Source organism: Narcine bancroftii, chromosome 7 (assembly GCF_036971445.1).
Source record: "Narcine bancroftii isolate sNarBan1 chromosome 7, sNarBan1.hap1, whole genome shotgun sequence".
Taxonomy (NCBI): Eukaryota; Metazoa; Chordata; class Chondrichthyes; order Torpediniformes; family Narcinidae; genus Narcine; species Narcine bancroftii.
The window spans coordinates 210,546,809-210,572,433 of NC_091475.1; the positions used below are offsets into that span (position 1 = coordinate 210,546,809).

At 45.8% G+C, this 25,625-nt stretch overlaps 1 protein-coding gene across 5 annotated transcripts in view; it reads left to right on the forward strand.

Moving 5' to 3' along the window:
- The first annotated feature begins 394 nt into the window (after positions 1–394).
- The window catches only part of slco2b1 (solute carrier organic anion transporter family, member 2B1), a 105,214-nt gene continuing 79,983 nt past the window's right edge, over positions 395–25,625 (forward strand). For all 5 annotated transcript variants that reach the window (XR_011342359.1, XR_011342360.1, XM_069892168.1 and 2 more), the window contains exon 1: positions 395–500. The gene's annotated coding sequence lies outside the window, so the exon portion shown is untranslated. The remainder of the gene's footprint in view (positions 501–25,625) is intronic.

Consider the following 25,625-nt stretch of genomic DNA (forward strand, 5'->3'; position numbering starts at 1 on the left):
GTGGACTCGTTATGTGCACGGTTTCAGAACTCCAAAGGAAATGGACCCATGACCATTTTCCTCCAGCCAAATATTTCAGTCACAATTGGGTCCAGAGCAGTGATTCTCAACCTTCCCTTCCCACTCACCTCCCACCTTAAGCAACCCCTTACTGATCACAGAGCACCGATGGCTGAGGGATGACTTAAAGAGGGATGTGGGTGGGAAGAAAAAAGTTGAGAAGCACTGGTAGATTGTTGAGGAGACTCGCCTTGTGCTACCGTGGCCCCTAATGGGGTCTCGCTGTGCTGAAACCTGCATCCTGAATCAGGGAGTTTCTCTGTTTGGAACCGTGGCCAAGAATGGGAGTGTTGTGCACTGGTGGTGGGATGTTGCTTCCTCGAGTTCCAACGCCCCACACACTGGCCGAGCGCGTCCCTGCAGCGCTGACAGGAGTCTGTGCCCCTGAACGCCTCTCCCACCAGGTGTGAACCCTCCTGATTTGGCCGAAAGTGGAGCGCGTAAGTTTGTTTGAAACTTTAGATAGTTTGCTAAGAAAGTTTTTGGAGAAGTGGGAGTTTGCGGAGGAGATTGTAAAGCAAAGTTTGCAAGTTCTGGCCGATATTTCACTGCCGTGTCTTGGGTTTTTATAAATCCCCACATGAGGAACATTTCACCGCTGCCCTTTCCAAAAGTCGACCGGCTTTCCGAAACAGTCTCGGGCGGGCGTTACGGAAAGAATTCCGTATTTTAGAAAGGTTGTTACAGGAATGAGATTTCACTGCCAGACGTTAATTCCGAGAAGCCCACATTTCTTGCTGAACCGAGGAGTTGCTCCCCTTCCAGGGCTTCGGCGTAGCTGAAGGTTTGTCCAGGGTCAGAGTCCAGATGATCCAAGTGGAAACGCAACGCTGGGAAACTCAGAGTCGAACAGGGCACTCGATCTAGTACATAACCAACTTTCCGCCCCCCCCCCCCCCAAAAGATACTTGAGTCTCAAAACATTTTTTAAAATGTATGTTCAAGACTTTCCCCCTTGCCATCTGTACCTTCTCATTAATGGAGTGATTCCCAACCTTTTACTTCCCACTCCCATCCCACTTGAAGTAATCCCTGTGCCATCGGTGCTCTGTGGTTAGTCAGGGGTTGCTTAAGGTGGGAAGGGAAGGGTGAGAATCGCTGCTCTGGACCGAATATTTTGCATGAGAAAAATGGTCCTTGGCCCATTTCCTTTGGAGATCTGAAACCGTGCACATAACGAGTCAATGAGGGACAATTAAAACAATGGTTTTCAAACTTTTCTTTCCACCCACATCCCACTTTTAGCAATTGCCTACTCATCACAGAGCACCGATGGTGTAGGGATTGCAAAGTGGGATGGGAGTGGGAAGAAAAAGGTTGAGAAGCCCTGATTTTGTTCTCTAAATACACCATTACCACCACCGCCTTGTCCTTTCTTCCCCACCTCTATTGGTTGAGGGGCATCCCCTTAGTCTCAACCCCTTAGTGCCCGGTAATGGGAGGACTCAAGATTGTGGTCCTTTCCCACAGTGCCCTTGTGTTGGCTGCACCGAGCCTCCGTGCCTCCCTCAGCACGTACTCTGGAATGTGCCATGTCGGCAGCATTCCCGGTCCGACATCTCAGTCGGCTGGAAGACCAGCAGGTTTTGGGCTGACCAAAGTGCGTCTTTCACTGTTACCGTTCTGGATGTCAGACTCCAAGCGTGGACCGGAGAGTCTTCTGTCACACTGCTGCTGGGGATGAACAATGACAAACCTTCTCCACACCCTTTTTGCGAATCTGCGTTCAGCAAAGAGGTGGGCGACTGTCTCCACTCCACTGCAGCCATCCAGAGGAAAACATGGATGGAGGGTGATGTTCTGCTTGTACAAGAAGGATCTCACTAGGAGGGCTCCTCTTACTGTCAACCAGGCCGAGTCCCGGCACTGGCTTGTGTGCCCTGGCGTTAAGCGCATAACCAATGCTTCAGGCTTGAGTTAAGTTAATAGTTAAAGTTTGATCCTGTTTTCATGTTTAAAGAGAATTAAAAGCAACTTTTGTTGAAGTAATCATTTGTCTTGGTGGATTTCTTTTGCTGCTGGGCTTTGAGGTCCTCTGGGCCTGTCACACCAGCCATTTCCTTTTGTAAGGACTACAAGGGTTTTTCAACAGGCTGAACTCAGAACTCACAACCTGTCTTCAAAATAGGGTTTCAAAACAAGCTTCCAAAAGCCACTGCAGAAAACCAGCTCTCTCTCTCTCTCTCTCTCTGCTTTTTCTCTCTCTCTCTCTCTCTCTCTCTCTCTCTCTCTCTCTGCTTGCAAAAACCATAAGCTGCAACCAGACAGATTGCAGCACCAGAATTGATTTCTGAGCCTGGGCATCTGTTGCTTAAAGACAATAATCCATTTACTCCACAGCATCAGTCCAATTAGCTCCTACTTGTGAAGTCTCCATAGGCCTTCTTCAAAGTTTCTGTGAAGTCACTGTGGACATGAAGTCTCTCTTTCAGCAAAGCTCTTGCCTTTTAAATGAGAATGAAAATTAGGCTCTTTCAGGTGGCCAGAATACCCTGATGTAAAGCTGCATATTCTACCCCTATGCGACTGTCAGGAGGCCACCTGAGGCGCACTTTCTAACCCTTCTCTAGGAGGGATAATTGCCAAAGCACTGAAGTCCCCCTAGGCACCTAAATGCAGCTGTCTGAAAGTGGCTGCTAAGGCACTGGCTGATAACAATCAGCTGGCGAGCCCCCCCCCCCCAACCACCGTTGCCTGACAGCCCCCCTCCCCGTGCGGGACTTCGGGGCAGGGGCGGCCGGTGCGGGACTTCGGGGCAGGGGCGGCCGGTGCGGGACTTCGGGGCAGGGGAGGCCGGTGCGGGACTTCGGGGCAGGGGCGGCCGGTGCGGGACTTCGGGGCAGGGGCGGCCGGTGCGGGACTTCGGGGCAGGGGCGGCCGGTGCGGGACTTCGGGGCAGGGGCGGCCGGTGCGGGACTTCGGGGCAGGGGCGGCCGGTGCGGGACTTCGGGGCAGGGGCGGCCGGTGCGGGACTTCGGGGCAGGGGCGGCCGGTGCGGGACTTTGGGGCAGGGGCGGCCGGTGCGGGACTTCGGGGCAGGGGCGGCCGGTGCGGGACTTCGGGGCAGGGGCGGCCGGTGCGGGACTTCGGGGCAGGGGCGGCCGGTGCGGGACATCTTGCGCCAGCTGCCCCACCCTGCCTCTCTTTCAGCTGCCCCTTTCAGGTGGACAGCACAGCATTTTCAGGGCTGCCACCTGAACGACCATTCCACAGGTCTGCATCTGCTTCTGCAGGCGCATTCTTGGTGGAGAATACACCTGAAAGCGGCTTATCTGTTTGTGAAGTGACCTACACTGAACCCCCTCCCCCCATAATCTATCTCTTTTAAAGGGATATTAATATATAATATAATTATGTTTGGCTACTAGGCTCTTGAAAATCTCCGTAACTACCTTAACCCAAATCACAAACTACTCTGGGACCACCAAAAAAGATCTGTGTGCCCTACTGAAAATGTCACCGTAAAAATGGGGTTAACCGGGCAATCGCCCCAGTTATGCAGCAGTTAGGGTCCAACCAGGTCAACCTTGTCAGAACCTGACCTCCGAGGTAGTCAGGGAACCCAGTTAAACTTGCCTAGGATTCGTCTGCAGCCTATTTGGAAAGGAAAACGGCCGACTTGCTTATTCCGGTGATGTCAGCACTTGCGTGCGTGGGTCACCTGGCAGCCAGCAGCCAGCACCCGAGCATCCGGAGGTATCGCCGGGTTGGCGATTTAATGGGTAATTTTCCCTCTGCAGTTTAAAAGGTGCTTCCAGTAATCACCCCAGGAGGGCTACCCAAAGACTGCAATTTAAAAGGTGCTACTGCCTCCCCTACTCTCTCTGGCTTTGTGCTCCAGGTAGTCTCCACTCTCTGGCTGCAAAAGATCTTCTCTAAATATCTTCTTTCCCCCCCACCCCCCCATGATCCTTAATCTATGTCCTCTCAATATTTTATCTCCCTCTGGTACTGGATAAGATCTCCAAACGTGGATCTCCCAGTGACAACCCATTCTTGACACGTCTGTCCATGGTCTTGACTCGTACATGGGAGGAACAACACCTCCTCTTCCGACTGGGCACCTTCCAACCGGATGGCATTAATATTGACTTCTCTGGCTTCTGTAAAACCCCAACCCCGTTGCCTTCCCCCAGCTCTGTCTCTCCCTTCCCTCTCTCCTTTCTCACAGACGTAATAAATTCTTACCCCTCGTCCCTTATCATATCCGATTAACACCTTTTGTGGGTCTAGATTCCTCCCCCATTGTTTGAATTCTGTGATTTCCTGCCTCTGGCTCATTCTGCTTCTTCCTCGAAGAAGGGCGTAAGCCCGAAACATTGGCAATATAGCTCTGTCTCCTATGGATGTTGGAAAGACCGCCTGAGTTCCTCCAGCAGTTGGTGTGTTTAGTACAATCACGGCATCTGCAGACTTCCGTGTGTCTCAAAAGATTCTTGCCTTATCTAAACCCCTCAAAATCTTGTACGTTTCAATCATGATCTCCCTGCCTCTGTTTATAAATACCAGAAGCCCGTGTATTCCTTTACGATTTCTAATAAACCCTCCAAATCTTTCTGTCTCTACTTTACTTTTAGCAGTTTATATTGCCTCTCCTCGCTCTTGCAGGACTTCTTGTTTCAGGGGATTAAATTTTATTTGCTACCCTCTTCCCACTTGACCTGTCTCTTTAGGTCCTCTTGAAATAGGCTGCAGCCTGGTGAATTGTTTGATTACAGTTTTACCACCTAGGAGCAGAAAAAGGCTATTCAGCCCATCGAGTCTATCCTGCCATTCAATCATTTTCCCACTCACCGCCACTGCCCGGCCTTCTCCCCATGCCCTTAGATGCCCTGGCTAATCCAGAACCGATCAATCTTTACCTTAAATACACCCAATGACCTGGCCTCCACGACCAGCTGCGGGAACAAATTCCACAAGTTTACTCCCCTCTGGGCTGAAGAAATTCCTCCGCATCTCTGTTCTGAGTGGACGCCCTTCAATCCTGAAGTTGTGCCTCTTGTCCTCGACTCTCCCACCGTGGAAAACTACCTTTCTACATCTACTCTGTCCACGCCTTTCAATCAGTTTCCCCCTCATTCTCTTAAATTCCAACAAGTCCAGGCCAAGAGCCGTCAAGCCCTCCTCATATGATAACCCTTGCATTCCTAGAATCATCCTTGTGAACCTCCTCTGAATCCTGTCTAATGTTAGCACATAGAACAATACAGAACAGTACAGGCCCTTCAGCCATATATTCCTTTTTAAAAAATATACTAAACCCACCCTACCCCATAAACCTTCTATTTTTCTTCCATCCATGTTCTTGTCTCAGAGTCTCTTAAATACCCCCAATGTTCCAGCCTCTGCCCCCAATGTTCCAGCCTCCACCACCATCCCCAGCAAGGCATTCCAGGCCCCCACAACTCTGTTTATATTTTTAAAAAACTTACCCCTGGCGTCTCCCTTAAACTTCCTTCCCTTCACTTTGTACACATGTTCCCTAGTGTTTGCTGATCCTACCCTGGGAAACTGTATTGGCCATCCACCCTATCTCTGCCTCTCATAAACTCTAGACCTCTTATCAAGTCTCCTGTCATCCTGTGTTCCAAAGAGTAAAGTCCCAGCCCTGCTAAACTTGCCTCATAAGACTTGTTTCCCAATCCAGGCAACATCCTGGTAAATCTCCTCTGCACACTCTCCATAGCTTCCACATCCTTCCTATAATGAGGTGACCAGAACTGAACACCAGTGTGGTCTCACCAGAGATTTGTAGAGTTGCAACATGACCTCTTGACTCCTGAACTCATTCCCCCTATTAATGAACTCAGTCCCTTGACAAACAAAGGCCAACACACCATAGGCCTTCTTAACTATCCTATCAACTTTGAGGGATATATGGATTTGGCTCCCAAGGTCTGTTTGTTACTCTACACTGTTAAATACCTGACCATTAGCCCTGTACTCAGCCGTCTTTTTTTTCTTCAATGTGGAGGCCAATACTTCACGTTTTGACATCTGCGGATCTTGACTCACACATGGAAGCCATTAAAGATGCCTGCTGAAGGAAGCAGCAATCTTGGTGTCAGTTCCCTGGATGACTCCAGTATCACTCCACAAAGTTTGTAAAACAATCTTTTGCTTCTACTTTCTCTCCTTGTCACTCACCTAATGTTCTCACCATGGGGATTACACGCCCTTTGATTCAAGAAAAACACACCAGTGGCTTTGGTAGATGTTCGGCTTTGAAACAGTCAGCGACGACTGCTTTGAGCTCTTACTGAGATGGTTGAGGAGTGAACGTTGTGCTGCAGAATACGGAGAAGCTCTCTTGTTCTTTATGGCCCCTGTGATCTTCATGACCATCTGCCTACCCGTCGATAGATCCCTCAAGGTTGCTATGCAGGCTGATGGGGCGCTTAAGAAGGCAAATGGTGTGCTAGCTTATATTAGTCGGGGGACTGAGTTCAAGAGCTGTAAGGCAATAATAATCTGGTGAGACCACACTTGGAATATTGTGTTTGGTTCCGGTTACCTCATTACAGGAAGGATGCGGAGGAGGTTGACTGGGATGTCATCTGGATTGGAGAACATGCCGTATGAGGCAAGGTTGGCAAAGCTGGGACTTTTCTCTTTGGAGCAATGAAGGACAAGAGGAGACTTGATAGAGGTGTAAAAGATTATGAGAGGTGGACAGCCAGTGCCTTTTCCCCAGGGGTGACAGTAGCAAATACCAGCAGAAGTCTGTTTAAGGTTAAGGACTATTTAGGGGAGATGACAGAGGCAAGTTTTTTTTTAAACAGGTAGTGGGGGCCTGGAATGTTTTTGGGGATGGTGGTGGAGGCTGGAACAATAGGGACAGTTACAAGACTCTTAGAGAGGCCCATGGATGTAAGAAAAATAGAGGTTTATAGGTGTGAGGGATTGGTGAATAGGTTTATATCGGTTGGCCGAAGGGCCTGTACTGTGCCGTAATGTGTGGCTGGGCTGGTTTTGACCTCTGTGCAACACTGGCATCACATTTATATTCCCTGTTTTCCAATCCACCATGGCCTCTCTTCCATCTTCCCCCACCCCCCCCCGCCCCACCACCCCGTCACATTCTCCGATTTGCTGCCATCTGCACGCTTCCAGTGACATGGAGAGCTCAGCAGATCACGCAGCCTCCGTGGGAAGCCAAAGGCAATGGCCGTCTCCGGCCTGAGCCCTTCTTCGGTAGCCGGAAAAATCAGGCCAGGGGCCCGAATGATATTTGGCACTTCTGAGGATGGGCTCAGGCCCGAAAAGCCGACTGCGTTTTACTTCCTGCAGAGGCTGCGTGACCTGCTGAACGTCTCCAGCACGTTTGTGGACCGTACTCGAACCCAGCCTCTGCAGGGTTGTTTAGTTTTGCTTCCAGTTCTGTCTTTTAGAGCATCTTGACTGAATTGCTCTGGAATTGTCAGCTGCTAATCTCTGGCATTCAAGATCATTGTCCCTGGGTCAGCAAGAAGGATTCATTTTTGGACAGTGTGATAGTCCAGATCTATCACCAATGTATATAGTGTATATAGTTACAGTATCTAGACTGTGCTTACAGCGATTGGCTGAGAGCTAAGCCACGCCTACTGTCTGGGCCTTAAAGGGTTGTGTCCCTAGCCAGGTCCCTAGCCAGTCTTCACCTGTGAAGAGCTCCTGCCTTTTGCTAATAAAAGCCTTGGTTTGGATCAACAAGTCTTTGGTTCTTTTGACGAGCTCTACAGGAACCGATCTTTAAGTCAACAGTAAAGTTCAAAGTTCAGATTTCTTGTCAGAATACATACATGACATCATGTACAACCCTGTGCCTCTTTTTCCTGCGGGCCAGGCAGAATTTCCACCTATTGATAGTGCAAAATAAAGGATACTAGAGGGTCAAACCAGGAGGTTGAGCACAGGGTTAATGGTCGGATACTTAACAGTGCAGAGGATCAGAGGGACGTTGGGGTCCAAATCCATACCTCTCTCAAGGTCACCGTGCAAGTTGATAGGATATTTAAGAAGGCCTATGGAATGCTGGGGATTGAGTTCAGGAGTAGAGGTCATGTTGCAACTCTGGTGAGACACACTTAGAGTATTGTGTTCAGTTCTGGTCACCTCATTATAGGAAGGGTGTGGCAGCTATGGAGAAGGTGCAGAGATTTACCAGGATGTTGCCTGGATTGACTTTGAGAACCAGACTGGTGCTGTTGGGCTGAGTTCCAGGCTGGCACGATGGGCGTAGCGGTTAGCACAATGCTGTTACAGGGCCAGCGATCGGGACTGGGGTTCAAATCTCACAAAGGTGCATGTACGCTCTCCTTATGTCTGCGTGGATTTTCCCCAAGGGGCTCCAATTTCCTCCCACTGTTGTAGGCCATTTGGGTGTAATTGGGCGGCACGGCTTTGTGAGCTGAAATGGGCTGTTACCATGCTGTATGTCTACGTTTAATTTCTAAAATATTTAAATATATAGACCCAGCGATGATCTTTCCCAATCAGGAGAGAAAAAAACACGCAAATGCTGGAGAAACTCAGCAGGTCAAACAGCGCCTTGATGTAGCAAAGGTGAAGATACATCACCAACATTTCGGGCTGGAGCCAGCCCTTCATCAAGGTGTGAGGGAACAAGGGGAGGGGGGGGTGTTGGTGAGAGTGGGAGCTGATAGGTGGTCACTTCATTCCACTAATCAGCTTGCCTTTCCCCCGTCCCCCCCTCCTTTAACTAGTTATTCCACTTCCTACTTCCTTCCTCTCTCCACCCAGCCTCGACTCTTCCCCCACCCTCACCACCCCCCCTTTCTGTTCGGACTCCTCTCACGTTCCCCCGCACCTTGATGAAGGGCTCTAGCCCGAAACGTTGGTGATGTATCTTCACCTTTGCAACATCAAGGCGCTGTTTGACCTGCTGAGTTTCTCCAGCATTCGTGTGTTTTTTTTTCACTTGACTACATGTCAACAGAATCCTTTGTTTCACCTTTCCCAGTCAGGAGACTGGGTCATTTGTGGAATGTGCCCTTGATTGACTGCAAGTTTACAAATGTAATGAACTGTTTGTTTGCTGAGATTCTTTGCCAAACCTCAGGCTCAATATATTCTTCAGATTTTATGCTCTGCAGTTTAGGAAATTCCAGAATGTTAGAATGTGTTCATTGTTAACATTTACTTGGCAAAGGTTTATCAAAACATATCCTTTAGGAGGAGTGTTTGATTACAATGTTTAGATAAAAAGGGGTATGTAAAAAAAATCTTTCATCGAATCGGAGGGAAACAGACTATTCAGCCCATTTTCAGTCCCTCGCTGACCACATTGGGAGGTCCGATAGGTCCTGAGGAGCAGGGTGAGCTCCCTCAATGGCTACAGCCCACATCTACTGTGATTAAATGCTTTGAGAGATTGGTCAGGGCCAGAATTAACTCGCACCTAAGTAAAGACCTGGACCCGCTACAAATCACCTCCGTCGGTCCACAACAGAAGCGATCTCACTGGCTCTCCACTCGGCTCATCTTGGGCAACCCCACCCAGGCGAACGCCTGGAAATGGTGGAACCCCAGTCGTCGCACACAACCCGGTATACCAAAGAATGCAGCAAGAGATCAAACCAGCTCCCCCCTCCTCCTTGCCTCTCTCTTAATCCAGCAATCCCTGGTTCACAGCACTGCACACCGGCAGCACAAGTCCAGCTCCCTCGCTGGTCCCCCGCACCAGAAGAATTTGGACTCTCACTGGCCAAACGTGATGTGTAGGCCCATCGTCTGCTCTGCATTGGAGTCTGGGGTGGGATGGTGGCCAGCAGCAATGTCTCATACCTGCGACTTCAAAGTCAAGCAAACAGGTGCCTAACCTTTTATCCGGGATCGTCGGGACCGGACACCTGCCATTGTTTGCAATCTTCTGGATTTCAGAACCTTTTTAAAATAGTGAACCCCCGAAGAAGATGCAATGTTTCAAAATCGCACAAAACTGGTAGGCGGGGGGGGGGGGGGTGCGGGGGGTGTTAAATAAACTTGGATAAATAAAGACCAGAATATCACTAGGCATGTTTTTTGTTAAGGTAAAACTTTGAAATAAAACCAGCTCAGACCCCCCCCTCCCCTCTGTCCCTGCCTTCTCACCTTCGATGGTCCCCAGCAATCGGTGGGAGAGAAGCCGCCGCCGGCTGGCTCAATGTGGGGGCATGGCCGTCTTCCTTCGCCTTCCCCCCGCATGAAGCTGGAACCCCTCTGATGCTGGTAGAGCGGATGCTGGGTGGTGTGTTTCCTTGATGATCACCGCTGCTCTCCGACAGTAGCGTTTCCTGTAGATGTTCTCTATGGTAGGGAGCCCTAGGTGAAGAAAGTCCCCCTCTAAACCTCTTTCCCCACCCCCACCTTGGATCTATTTCCTTCTTCGGAGTCAGATGAAGCAAAAAAGATACTGGGTTAACACAAAATAGCCGAGAAGGTCCCTTTCTTCTACGATGACGTTCACCAGGAACGCTGCTTAAACAGGGCTTAAAGAATTATTGAGAACCCTTTCCATCCAGCGCACAGTATCTCTGACCTACTCCCATAGAACACTAAAGCAAAGAACCAGGCCATTTGGCCCTTCTAGTCTGTGCCAAACTATTCTGCTTTGTCCCGCTGACCTGCACCTGGGCCATACCCCTCCCTGTCTAAATTTTTCTTGAATGCATTCACAAATTCATCTATCAGCTCTTTCCAGGCTCCCATCTCTCTCTGCATGAAGAAATTCCCCCTAAAGTTCCTTTTAAACTTTTCCCTTTTTGCCCTTAAACCATGACCCCTGGTTTTTAACCTTACCCAAACTCAGTGGAAAAAGCTGCTTGCATTTACTCTATCGATATCCCTCCTAATTTTGTATATACCATTGGTGCTCTGTGATTAGTGAGGGATTGCTTAAGGTGGGATGTGGGTGGAAAGAAAAAGTTTGGAAAACCCCTGTTTTAATCGTCCCTCATGGACTCGTTATGTGCACGGTTTCAGACTCCAAAGGAAATGGAGTCAGGGATCCAGATACAGAGAGGGGTGTTGGATCCCAGCGAGGATGGCTTCCCCACCAGCCTCTGGGGAATGATCGTGTTAAATGCTGAGCTTGAGGTCAATGAACAGCCGGCCTTGGTGGATGATGTTCATGAGGTGTGGCTTATTGACTCAGATTCACTTACTGTTACACCAGAGCTAATTTCTCAATCACATTTCTGTCACCTTGGCAGTGTGCTTGAAATATCTTCAGGAAGCATGCATTCAAATATTTCCATCGACCAGAGATCTGAGACAGACCAGGGCATGGTTGCTGTTGGTTGCAGAGAGATTTACTCATTTGAAGGTTTTCAAGGATTTAACATGAGTACAGCACCAATAAGGCCTCTTCTCCCCACTGTGTCTGTACTGCTCGATCCTTCACATGTGCCAGATACAGTGAGAAAATTCAGCTGGTCAACCCATACTTAGTACAGCGTTGAAGACCCAGCGGTTTTAGTTATCTGCTCATCCTTTCATATTTATCATCAGGATTTTTTTTTTAAAAAGTCAGCATTTCTGCAGGAGCTCAGTCGAGAGCATCACTGAGTCGCTGAGCCCATTGGATGGGGAGGTCAATCCACAGGGCCGTAAGAGCGGCAGGGAGGATCACTGGATTCTCCCTCCCCCTCCCCATCGATGTGATCTACCGGGATCGCGGTCTGAAGAGGGCATGCAAAATCTTTGAAGGCCCCTCCCACCTCGCCCACAGCATCTTCTGGCTGCTTCCGTCAGGGAAGAGATACAGGAGCCAGCGCCACCAGGCTGAGGAACAGTTTCTTCCCAAAGCCAGTGAGAATGGTGAACTGCTCTCATGTTCATGCAACAATACTTATTTGTATAGGTGAAATACTTGTCCTGCATATGTACTGTCTGTACGTGTGTTATGTCTGGTTGTGTGTCGCATGTTTGGTACCAAAGAGCGGAGAACGGTGTTTGAGCAGGTTATACTTGTACAATCAGATAACAATAAACCTGACTTCTTGGATTTCTGCAGCATTTTTGTGTAAATTATGTGCTGTGTATTGTGTACGTGTTCTGTATGGTGTGGAGATATGCTGTTTTACTGGGTTGTTTCTGTGAAGTAAGATAATAATATACTTGTACTTCTGGCAGGATACTTGTCCTGTCCCAGTTCCCTGTCTCACCACCATAGCCCAGGGAAGATTTGAGTTGGTTTGCAGTGAGCTGACACACTGCCCCAGTTACGTGGCTGTTAGAAAGGGTCCGACCCAGTCAACCCTGTTGGAATCCATTCGGGTCCCTGACCTACCTCAGAGGGAGTCGGGGAACCCAGTTAAACTTGCCCATGTCACGTCCACGGCCGATTTGGACAGGAAAATGGCCAACCCACTTATTCCGGTGACATCAGCGCTTGCGTGCGTGCGTCACCGGGCACCCGGCATCCGAACATCCATTGGTACTTCCGGTGAATGCGTGACATGTCATTGCGGGAGCGGGATCCCCCTTAAATCGCTGGATTGGTGATTTTAATGCATCGATCCCCTGCAATTTAAAGGTGCTTCCAGCCCCAGATATCATACCCGGGTCCCAGGAGGGCGACCCAGGGAATGCAGTTTAAAAGAGCCTACTGATAAAGCCAATGTAAAAATGGTTTCCCCTCACCTCTCCTGTCTCTGTCCCAGGATCCTTTGAAAGGGCAGTGCACGGGGAGCATAATTCTGCAAGTAAAGTTAAACGGCAAAGTCTGCAAACACTGGGGTTGAGGGCAGTACACAAGCGTGCTGGAGAAACTCAACAGGTCACACAGCATCTGTCGGAAGTAAAAGCACCCAGCTATTTGTGACCTGTGTTTCTCCAGAACGTTTGTGTATCACGGTTCTCTCTGCCGATGATCTGGTTTATATTTACTTTGGTTACTGTGGGGGTTTTTTTAAAAGTTGACTCGGGCGGGAATAAAGCTCTTCTTGCACCAGCTGGTTTGAGAGCGAAGGCTCCTGTACTGGCTATCGGATGGGAGAAGAGTAAAGAGTCCATAGTTTGGGTGAGATGCATCCTTTGCCCTGCCCAGACAGCCTTCCTGATAGATGTTCTCTGAAATGGTTTACAGTCTGACACAAGACAATTGCCACACCACACCGAGAGTGAATCTGCTCTCAATGGTACAGCAGTAAAAATCCATCAATATCCTGGGACAGAGGTTGTAGAAGAAAAATTATCTTATTATATTGAAAGTGTTGCATGTCTGTTTCCTTTGTAAAATGAAAGCCCCTTTATCTTTTGTAAGTCAAGAAACCAGCCAGTTTCAATTGGTCTGCAAAACTGGGCCCTAGAAATAGGATACTTTGGAATCCGCTTTTTGTGTAGAGGGAGATGAGAGTTTCTTGCTCATCTGTATAAAAATGTGCTGTTTATCTTCTGCAGCCAGCGTCCGCGCCTGACACCAGTTAGGACGGTGTAATGGAAGATTTAAACCATGTTTTTTACTTTTGCAGCCTTTGCTTCTGCAGGGCCGAGAACCTGCTTGTTTTTTTAGAATCAGCAGACATGAGCTAAATTCCACTGAGGGGCCAGAGATGCAGTTATCTGACGAAAGGACATCTGTGTACCAAGAACATTTAATCTTCTTGCTTGTTTTGGTCACAGACTGTCAGAGGCCTAGCCTTGATGCAAAATAAACCATTGTATTCAAAGTGATAAGCTGAAAATTACGTTATTCGAAAGAAGCCTAGCATGCTAGCTTGCTCGCTTATCTTTCTTACTGTGCTGGGAATAGGTGCTTGGGTAAGCAGTTTTTGGGTAATACAAAGCCATGGCCCCGCTACTGAAGTTTGAGACTCTCCGAGAGGTGGCAACATCTCTCAGCAAGAGTCCAGCTAACGTCCCGGTCAAGGGAGGTGGAGAAGCAGCTACCGGCGCCCCAACAACCTACTACAAGTGTGCAGTCGTTGCCTCACTTCGGCAGTTGGGACCAGTCCAGGCGTTGATAAGTATAGTTGGGAAGGGCTAGCATATTGTAGTTTGAAATCAGCTTTTGAATTTGTAATAAACATTTGTATAAACTGAACTGCTCTCGGTGTGTGTGTCTATTTTCTTTCGGTAGCTCAAACACTGACCAATCTAAAACAAAGTGAGAGGTACAAGTTTACCCAGGACAGATGGTCTATCCATGATATCTCAAGGCAAACTCTAAAGTCTTAGCCTGAGTTATTCTGACAAGAGATTTCCCCAACAGAGGTGAACTCTCTTCATGCCCCACAGGAAATAAAGTAATTGTGGCACCTTTTTGATCAGAATGGAGGAGTTTAGGGACCAGGTGAGATCATCGGAAATGTGGACACCAAGGAATTTGAGGTTGATGCATGTTCTACCCCAGCTCCAGTGATGTAAATAGGGGCATGTCTTGGGTAAACTTATACCTCTCATTTTGTTCATTTTAGATTGGTCACAGTGTTTGAGCTACCGAAAGAAAATAGACACACACACCGAGAGCAGTTCAGTTTATACAAATGTTTATTACTAATTCAAAAGCTGATTTCACACTACAATATGCAAGCCCTTCCCAACTATACTTATCAACGCTTGGACTGGTCCCAACTGCCGAAGCGAGGCAACGACTGCACACTTGTAGTAGGTTGTCAGGGCGCTGGTAGCAGCTTCTCCACCTCCCCCGACCGGGACGTTGCTTGGACTCTGGCTGTTCTTCCTTCTTGACAAGGGATGTTCCCACCCCTCGGAGAGTCTAAACTTCAGCAGCAGGACCACAGGCTTATATACCCCAAAAACAATTAATCATGCGCCTACTCCTTCTAATATTTGTCAGTCAAAATCAAAACTGAACATTACATTCTACAATTTAGAAGATTAATTATTATGGAACCAGGATGTTATAATTTCCTGGTTTATCTCGTAGATATAAAGACTTATTAAAACTTCTCGAGCAAGACAGGTTGTGACCAATTCGTCAATTTCAGAGTGTTGCATTTGACAACTGCTTTCCCTGGGCCTCACAGTGGAATTCCATTTCAAAGTGTATCTTCAGATAAGTCCCCATGGCTGAGTTTAATTACATCTGCTAGTTCTGAAAGTAAGGTGACCTGCGTGTGGACCCAGTGTCGTCAGTTCCACATAAGCAAAAAGCATCTGGGTACATGGTTTTAATCCTCCATAACATCCCACCCCTTGGTCACAATCTGTCATTTGCGAGGCCTAACCAGTATTTGAGTACAGAGGGAGCGAAAAAAGAGAAATCAAAACAACAATTACAAAGATAAGCAATGACGCGAGCAACCAACGGAGGATAGTGTGGCCCACCCCCCCAAATGTAGCAGTTAGCCATGAGAAAGGATTCCAACCAAGGCTCAAATTATCCTTGTTGGCCACAATACCCAGGTACTGGAGCTCACGAACAGATTTTGAAACATGCTGAACAATAACATATTTATATAAGCTGCACTTGAGGCTGGTGACCGAGGACTTCCTTGGTGTAATGCATCGGACCGTGTTTCCCACGGGTAACTCCCTTGGAACGTCCTCGACATTACAAATCCAATTGCTGGCATCAAAGCAGCTGTTAAGCCAGATCACCAGGAGTGTAAAATGGAGAACCTGGAACAAAGAAGCCTGACACATGTCACTCACGATACCATAAGCGTTCAGTGTTTAAACAGACTAAATCATCCTGTCCCTCAATAGCTACCCACCGAGTGTTACCCTGGGCAGGTGTCACTATTTCCCCTTTTACAGGAGGGCCACTACCTGGTGGTGCCACCCATACCTTTTGTCCAACATTCTCTAGTTCGGGGATGGGGGGCAATGACTGTTATTCCTCTGGAATAGGCTGTAATTCAGGAGCGTGAAGAAGTCGGTGGAAAGGTGTACCTCCTTTTAAAGGGCGATGATTCAAATTGTCGACTGCCTGCTGCAGCACATGGCACCATCCCTTCTGGGTCCCCAGTGATGTTTCCAAACGAATTTGTTCCTTCAGTAAGCCGTTCATTTGTTCAACTAACCCGGCAGCCTGCGGGTAATAAGGAATATGGTGGATCCATAAAATACCGTTGTCATTTACCCAATCACAGATTGCTTTCCTGGAGAAGTGCAAGCCATTATCAGAGTGAATCTCCTCTGGAACATCATAACGATAAATCAAATGGTTTAGTCCTTGGATAGTGCTAGCTTGGTCAGCCATCTTGGTGGGAAAAGTAAAAACCAGGCCCGAAAAGGTGTCAACCATTACTAGGATGTAATATTTACCCATACAGTCTAGCATGGGGCCTATGTAATCAATTTGCCAGACCGCAGCTGAGTGAGCACCCCGTTTTATTCGGCCATGTGGACCAGGTGGAATGGTATGGAACTTCACAAGCTGACATTCTGGGCATGTACGTACGACCATGCGGACATCATCCTGATGGACGGATAAAGCATGTGTACGGGACCACATAGCTGATCCCTTCTCCCCCAAATGACCACTCTGTTCATGTGCCCATCGAGCCAGGGGGACGGTATCAGCACAGCTGATAGTGGCAAGCTGATCTGCTACTGCATTATGTTGAGCCATGTTAATCGCCATATTGGTATGGGCATCAACGTGATAAACGGTTATCTCACGATGGTGGGAAGCATCCCACAACAGCTGCCACAACTCTTTGCCCCATACTGGGCGGTCAAGTATCATCCAGTTGTTCTTTTGCAAATCAGGCATCCATACCACAAGTCCATTAGCCAAAGCCCAGGAATCAGTAAACAGGCGAAGAGGGTGATCATGGGGATCTAGTGGTAAAGTGACTGCCTTCAACTCAGCATACTGACTGGAGCCACCATCCCCCTCCTCCGATAAGTGAGTTCCTGACCTGGGATGGTAAGCCACCTGTTCGTGTACGTGGCCCACCCCTTCAGGCCCTCTGGTCGCATGACTCTGAATATACCACTTCCATTTAACAATAGAAGACTGCTGAGCCCGCCCGATCTTTAGATTAGCATCATTAGCCAGGACCCAATTCATTATAGGAAGTGCAGGTCGCAATTGAATATCTGCATCACCTGTCATTCTTTCAGTCTCTAGCAGGGCCCAGTAACAGGCTACTAACTGTTGTTCAAAAACAGAATAACGAGTGGCAGCCTCGGACATGGTACGTGACCAGAATCCCAGTGGGACTCGGCGACCCTCTTGTTTCTGCCAGAGGCTCCAGGAGGCCACATCATCAATATAATGGTGAATTGAGAGGGAAGGCGATACTGGAAGGTGGATGAAGGTATACTGGCGCCCCTTCCAGGTAAAGGCGAACTGATCCTGTGAATCCTCAGCTATAAGAATACTGAAGAAGGCGTTAGCGAGATCAATGACAGCATACCATGTTCCTGAGTTCCCAGTAGCAATGTTTTCAATAAGGGTGACAATGTCCGGAACTTCTGAAGCAAGTGGTGGGGTATGTTTGTTGAAAAAACGATAATCAACTGTCATTCTCCAGGAGCCATCTGGCTTCTGGACCGGCCAAACAGGGCTATTAAAGGGCGACGTTGCGGGCCTCACTACCCCTTCTTCTTGCAGAGCATCGATGGTGGCAGTAATCTCTTCCTGCCCCCCAGGGAGACGATATTGTGGAATGCACACTGGTTTCATGGGGGCTGGCACCATCACAGGATCCCACTTAACCTGACCCACTACTAGTTTTTTTGTAATAGTTCGAATTCCAAATTCAAATCCCCCTTGGCTAGTATTAAGGGCCATACCGGCCAACATATTAATACCCAGGATACACTCGTCAGTAGCAGCCACCAGGGCATGTAACCAGACAGGGGAAGGGCTATCACCCACCATGGCACAGACTTTTATTTCCTTTGCCAGGGTGACCGCTCCTCCCAACCCCTCTATTTGAAAGGCCGGTCCAGTCCAGAGGTCGGGATTGCCAGGAATCACCGAGTGCTCTGCACCGGTGTCGACCAAAGCCAAGTATTGGCGATCATTACCCCCACCCCAGTGGATTGTTAACGGTATGTAGGGCCGCGGATCCCCGTGTGTGCGCCGTGTCTCGATGGAGTAGACACGGGAATCCTGCCCACACCTTGAGGCTTCAGAAGGGTTCGGGGGCTTCCAGGACCACATGCTATTGTTATCTTTAAGAGCCTGTTTAACCCATTGTTTTACCTCATCATGAGTAACTGGAGCAGGAGAAGCCAGCTCGATAGAAGCAGCAGTGGGAGCAGAAAGCACAGCTGGGCCAGGAGGACTCAGCAGCTGGGGATGATGTTCCCCTGCTTTTTGCCTAAATCGATCTCCAATGGCAGCCAGCTCTTTTACAGAGAAATCACGGATCATTGACTCCTTCCGACCCCTGTTCCCACTTTGACTCACAGGGTCCTCCACCCAGTCTAGGGGAGGAGGTGGAGGCCATCCAACAGAGGGAGTAGGCCATAGAGCATAAGCAGGGGTTTGGGTATTTTCCCCTGGGTCCACATGGGAAACCGGGGTATCTATCCCTTCCATCTCTACCCTTACATCATCCCCCCTTCTGTCTGTTTGGGAAATCTGCTGCCTTATAGGGCGGGCGTGAACAGCAGATGGAGAGGGTAGTATGTTAGACACATGCTGAGGAGTATCTGCATTATTACCATTGTCATTCCAGATATTCCCATCCCAATCCTCAATTACATCAGGATCGTTACCATTCCTTATCATGGCATGAATACGATATGGATCGGGTTCTACTCCATGCCTTTCCTTATCTGCACAGAGCTGCTGCCGGAGTTTAATATTACGGCAAATCATTTGGACATGCTTATCTTCCCATTCTTTGGCTCTGTCCTGACTGGTGCGAACAATCTCGCTCATCATGGAACAGCATTGTCGCAGGACTTCTAGCTCCTCCTCTAATTGCTTTCTTTTGCACTGAGATTCTACTTCTCTTTGAATTAATTCTGCTTCACGCTGAACGGAGTGGCGTAATGCTGTGGCCAGCAACCAAAAACCATTCGTCAGCGTTCCCTTTTTATCAGGAAATTTACTTTCTCGAAGGAGAGTGGCAACCCGCTCTCCCAGAGGTGCACTTGATGAGTCTAACTTCTCATCCCAACTAATGGGTGGTCCCAACAAAGACAGGGTATTGGCCAACATGCCAAACCCATCGTCTTTGGAAGTCCATCCAGGAATCAAGAACTGCTCAGGGCTCACCTCTTTCTTTCGGCGAAACATCTTGAGACCAATCCTGCTCGCAGCGCCAATTGTCTTGGGTAAACTTATACCTCTCATTTTGTTCATTTTAGATTGGTCACAGTGTTTGAGCTACCGAAAGAAAATAGACACACACACCGAGAGCAGTTCAGTTTATACAAATGTTTATTACTAATTCAAAAGCTGATTTCACACTACAATATGCAAGCCCTTCCCAACTATACTTATCAACGCTTGGACTGGTCCCAACTGCCGAAGCGAGGCAACGACTGCACACTTGTAGTAGGTTGTCAGGGCGCTGGTAGCAGCTTCTCCACCTCCCCCGACCGGGACGTTGCTTGGACTCTGGCTGTTCTTCCTTCTTGACAAGGGGTGTTCCCACCCCTCGGAGAATCTAAACTTCAGCAGCAGGACCACAGGCTTATATACCCCAAAAACAATTAATCATGCGCCTACTCCTTCTAATATTTGTCAGTCAAAATCAAAACTGAACATTACATTCTACAATTTAGAAGATTAATTATTATGGAACCAGGATGTTATAATTTCCTGGTTTATCTCGTAGATATAAAGACTTATTAAAACTTCTCGAGCAAGACAGGTTGTGACCAATTCGTCAATTTCAGAGTGTTGCATTTGACAACTGCTTTCCCTGGGCCTCACAGTGGAATTCCATTTCAAAGTGTATCTTCAGATAAGTCCCCATGGCTGAGTTTAATTACATCTGCTAGTTCTGAAAGTAAGGTGACCTGCTTGTGGACCCAGTGTCGTCAGTTCCACATAAGCAAAAAGCATCTGGGTACATGGTTTTAATCCTCCATAACAGGGCATGAGCGTAGCTTCCAGCACGCCTGAAGTCCACAATGATCTCCTTTGTCTTCTGAGTGTTAAGTGTCAAGTTGTTGTTGGAACACTATGCGGCCAAGAGCTGGACCTCGTCCCTATAGGCCATCTCATCATCCCCTCTGATCAGGCCAACCACCGTGGTGTCATCTGCAAACTTGATTAGGGAATTAGAACAATGTACAGGAACAGGCATAGGTGAAAAGGGAATACAGGAGAGGGCTCCACACATGACCCCGGGCACACTGGTGGTCAAGGTGTGAATGGAAGAGGAGCTTGTCTAACTTAACAGATTGGGGTCTGTTAGTCAGAAGGTCCAACTGCAGAGGGATGAGCTGATACCAAACTGGTAAAGTTGGCGATCTGTTTGGAAGGAATCACAGTATTGAATGCTGAAAGAAAGTAAATGAACAGCATTCTGACATAAGAGTTGGAGCTGTCCAACTGGGTCAAGGCAGAATGAAGTGCCGTGGAAATGGCATCCTCAGTCGAGCTGTTGATATGGTAGGCAAATTGGTGGTGGGCAAACAAGATTTCAAATGTGATAGAACCAGTCTCTCAAAGCACTTTGCAATGAGGGGGCTGACGGAAGAGATTCAGACTCGTGGGATGGGACGCTTCAGCACTGGCACAATGGCGGCAATTTTAAAAAAAATGTTTTATTGTTCACACTATGAAACATATCAATCAAAATACACACAAACATTTCCCTCTTAAATATACACAGTGGCATTTTCTCCCCTTTTTCCCCCCCCTAACTTCCCTCCCTCCTTCCCACCCCCCCCTCCAAACCCATTAAACATTCAACATATACAATACACTAAAACCATTAAACAATATCATCACACAATGAAAACAAACAAGAAAATTGTTACACACTGGGTCACTTTCATTTCGTCGCCTTCTCATTCTATCATTTTAGGGGATGGAGGTCCACGGTAGTTCCTCTCTGTTGTGTTCAATGTACGGTTCCCAAATTTGTTCAAATAATGTGACTTTATTTTTTTTAATTATATGTTATTTTTTTCCAATGGAATACATTTATTAATTTCCATGTACTATTGCTGTACTCTCAGGCTCTCTTCTGATTTCCAGGTTGACATTATACATTTTTTTACTACTGCTAAGGCTATCATAATAAATCTTTTTTTGCGCTTCATCCAGTTTGAGGCCTAATTCTTTACTTCTTATATTACTTAGAAGAAAGATCTCTGGATTTTTTGGGATGTTGGTTTTTGTAATTTTATTTAATACCTGATTTAGATCTTCCCAAAACTTTTCCACTTTCTCACGTGCCCAAATTGCATGTCCTGTTGTTCCCGTTTCCTTCTTACAGCGAAAACATCTGTCTGATACTGTTGGGTCCCATTTATTTAACTTTTGGGGCATTGTGTATAGCCTGTGTAACCAGTTATATTGTATCATGCGTAACCTCGTGTTTATTATATTCTTCATAGTTCCAGAACATAACTTTTCCCATATTTCATTTTTTATCTTTTTCCCACTTTTGTTTAGGTTTGTAGTTTATTTCATAATTTTCCTTATCTTGCAGCTTAATGTACATGTTTGTTATAAATCTTTTAATTATTATTGTGTCTGTAATCACATATTCAAAGCTGCTTCCTTCTGGTAACCTCAGACTGCTTCCCAATTTGTCCTTCAAGTAGGTTTTCAGTTGGTGGTATGCAAACATTGTACCGTGAGTTATTCCATATTTGTACTTCAACTGTTCAAATGATAATAAATTATTTCCCAAAAAACAATTTTCTATTCTTTTGATTCCTTTCCCCTCCCATTCTCTAAAGGAAAGGTTATCTATTGTAAAAGGGATTTGTTGATTTTGTGTCAATATTAATTTTGGTAGTTGGTAATTTGTTTTTTATCCTTTCTACGTGAATCTTCTTTCAAATGTTGAGTAGATGGTGCAGTACTGGTGAATTCCTATGTTGCACCAGCTTTTCATCCCACTTGTATAGTATATGTTCTGGTACCTTCTCCCCTATTTTATCTAGCTCTAACCTGGTCTGATCTGGTTTTTCCCTTGTTTGATAAAAATCTGATAGGTATCTTAATTGTGCTGCTCTGTAATAATTCTTAAAGCTTGGTAACTGCAAACCACCTTGTTTGTACCATTCTGTTAATTTATCTAGCGCTATCCTTGGTTTCCCCCCCCCCCCCCTTTCCATAAGAATTTCCTTATTATTCTCTTTAGTTCATTTGAAGAATTTCTCTGTTAGGTGAATTGGTAATGAATGAAATTGGTATTGAATCCTTGGGAAGATATTCATTTTAATGCAATTTACCCTTCCTATCAGTGATAGTGGTAAATCTTTCCAATGTTCTAAGTCATCCTGTAATTTATTCATTAATGGCTGATAATTTAATTTGTATAGATGGCCTAGATTATTATCTAGTCTAATACCTAGGTATTGGATTGCTTGTGTTTGCCATTTAAATGGTGATTCTTTTTTAAACTCTGTAATCCGCATTATTCATTGGCATTGCTTCATTTTTATTTGTGTTGATCTTGTATCCCGATACTTCTCCATATTCCTTCAATTTCTTATATAGTTCTTTTATTGATATTTCTGGTTCTGTTAAGTATACTATGATGTCATCTGCAAATAAACTGATTTTATATTCCTTCTCCTTTATTTTTATCCCTTTTATTTAATTTTCTATTCTTATCAGTTCTGCCACTGGTTCTATTGCTAAAGCAAACAGTGAGGAGATAGTGGACATCCCTGCCTAGTTGACCTACTTAATTTAAATTGGTTCGTAACATACTGTCACCTTCGCCAATGGTCCCTTATATAATGGTTTAATCCAATTAATGTATTTTTCTGGTAGGTTGAACCACTGTAATACTTTGAATAAATAATTCCATTCTACCCTGTCAAAGGCTTTCTCTGCATCTAAAGCAACAGCCACTGTTGGTATCTTATTTCCTTGTACTGCATGGATTAAATTAATGAACTTACAGACATTGTCCGTTGTTCGTCTTTTCTTAATAAATCCAGTTTGATCTTGTTTTACTATTTTTGGTACATACTTGGCCAATCTGTTTGGTAATAACTGATATTATGTTATAATCGGAGTTAAGTAGAGATATTGGTCTATATGATGCTGGTGTTAGTGGATCTTTCCCCGTCTTTGGTATTACTGTCATTATTGCTGTTTTACATGAATCTGGCAAGTTTTGTGTTTCTTCTATCTGGTTCATTACTTCCAGGAGAGGAGGAATTAATAACTCTTTAAATGTTTCATAGAATTTTATTGGGAGTCCATCCTCCCCAGGCGTCTGATTGTTCGGCAGCTTTTTTAATATATCCTGTATTTCATCTATTTCAAATGGTTTTATCAGTTTGCTTTGTTCCTTTTCTTGCAATTTCGCCAGTTCAATTTTAGCTAAAAACTCATCTATTTTATCATCTTTCCCCTCGTTCTCAGTTTTGTATTAATTGTTCATAAAATTCCTTAAAGTTCTCATTAATCTCCGTTGGGTTATATGTAACTTGTTTGTCCTTTTTCCTTGATGCCAATACAGTTCTTTTAGCTTGTTCTGTTTTAAGTTGCCAGGCTAGTATTTTGTGCGTTTTTTCTCCTAGCTCATCATACTTCTGCTTTATTTTCATTATGTTCTTCTCCACCTTATACGTTTGTAGTGTTTCGTATTTTATTTTTTTGTCTGCCAGTTCTCTTTATGTTGTATCTTCCCTTGTTGCTCATTCTTTTTCTATATTTACTATTTTCCTTTCCAACTGCTCTATTTCCCAATTGTAGTCCTTTTTCATCTTAGTCACATAACTTATTATCTGCCCTCTAATGAAGGCTTTCATTGCGTCCCATAATATAAATTTGTCTTTCACTGATTCCGTATTTATTTCAAAGTACATTTTAATTTGGCGCTCAATGAATTCTCTAAATTCCTGCCTTTTAAGTGGCATGGAGTTTAATCTCCATCTATACGTTCTCGGTGGGATGTCCTCCAGCTCTATTGGTAATAACAGGGGTGAATGATCAGATAACAATCTAGCTTTATATTCTGTTTTCCTAACTCTCCCTTGGATATGGGCTGACAACAGGAACAGATCAATCCTTGAGTATGTTTTATGTCTACTCGAATAATATGAGTATTCCTTCTCCCTTGGGTGTTGCCTCCTCCATATATCCAAAAGTTGCATTTCCTGCATTGATTTAACCATAAATTTGGCTACTTTGTTCTTTCTGCTAGTCTTTTGTCCAGTTTTATCCATCTTTGAATCCAAATTAAGGTTAAAGTCCCCTCCTATCAATATATTCCCCTGCATATCCTCAATCTTCAAAAAGATATCTTGCATAAACTTCTGATCCTTTTCATTAGGTGCATATATATTGACCAAATTCCAGAATTCTGCATATATCTGACACTTTATCAGTACATACCTCCCTGCTGGATCTATTATTTCCTCCTCTATTTTGATAGGTACATTTTTATTGATTAATATAGCTACACCTCTAGCTTTTGAATTATATGATGCTGCCGTTACGTGACCTACCCAGTCTCTCTTTAATTTATTATGTTCCACTTCAGTTCGATGCGTTTCCTGCACAAATGTTATATCTATTTTTTCTCTTTTCAGTAAATTTAATAGCCTCTTCCTTTTGAATTGGTTCTGTATTCCATTAATATTTATAGTCATATAGTTCATACTTTGTTTACATCTCATTTCCGCTTCCTCACCACCACCTTTTCCATTTCTCAGTTTTCTTTTTTTGAACGCACTGTATGACAACACTTCTAAAACATAAAATATTTCAACCATTCCCACATATAAAATTCCCTTAACCCCAAGTGTTCCCCCCCCCCCCCCACTCTGAGTCGCCCCTTGTCCCTTGCTGGGCAACCACAACTCCCCTCTCCATTTGGACTGCAAACCCGTTCGCAAGTGTCAACTGATTTTGCAGTGACTGTTAGTCTCTCCCACCCAACCCCCTCCAGAAAAGACTTTTCTCTTCACATTACAACAAAGCTCCCCCTCATTTCTTCTCTTTTTCTTCCTATGTTTTATTTATTTATTTTTTAACCCCTCCTCTTTTTCCTCCCTTCTCCCTTACTTCCCTCCTTTAGTTCTTGTACATTATTTTTTCTTCTTTATATGTAGTTTGTCATCGTTCTTTGTTCTTGTTACATCTCTTCATCTCTCTTTCTGTCTTGCAGGCGTTCTGCAAATTCTCTTGCTTTCTCCGGATCTGAGAACAGTCTGCTTTGCTGCCCTGGGATAACTATTTTAAGCACCGCTGGATATCTATTTATAGCCTTTCTTCCATAGGATCGATTTTGCTGCGTTAAACTCCTTCCTCTTCTTCAGGAGTTCAAAACTTATGTCTTGGTAGAAATTTTTTTTTGACCTTTGTATTCCAGTGGTTTTTTTTGTCTTCTCTCATTTTATTCATTGCCTTCTCCAATATATTTTCTCTTGTCGTGTATCTCAGGAATTTTACTAAAACAGATCTTGGTTTTTGTTGTGACTGTGGTTTCGGGGCTAATGTTCTGTGTGCCCTTTCTATTTCCATTCCTTCCTGCATTTCTGGCATTCCCAGGACTTTT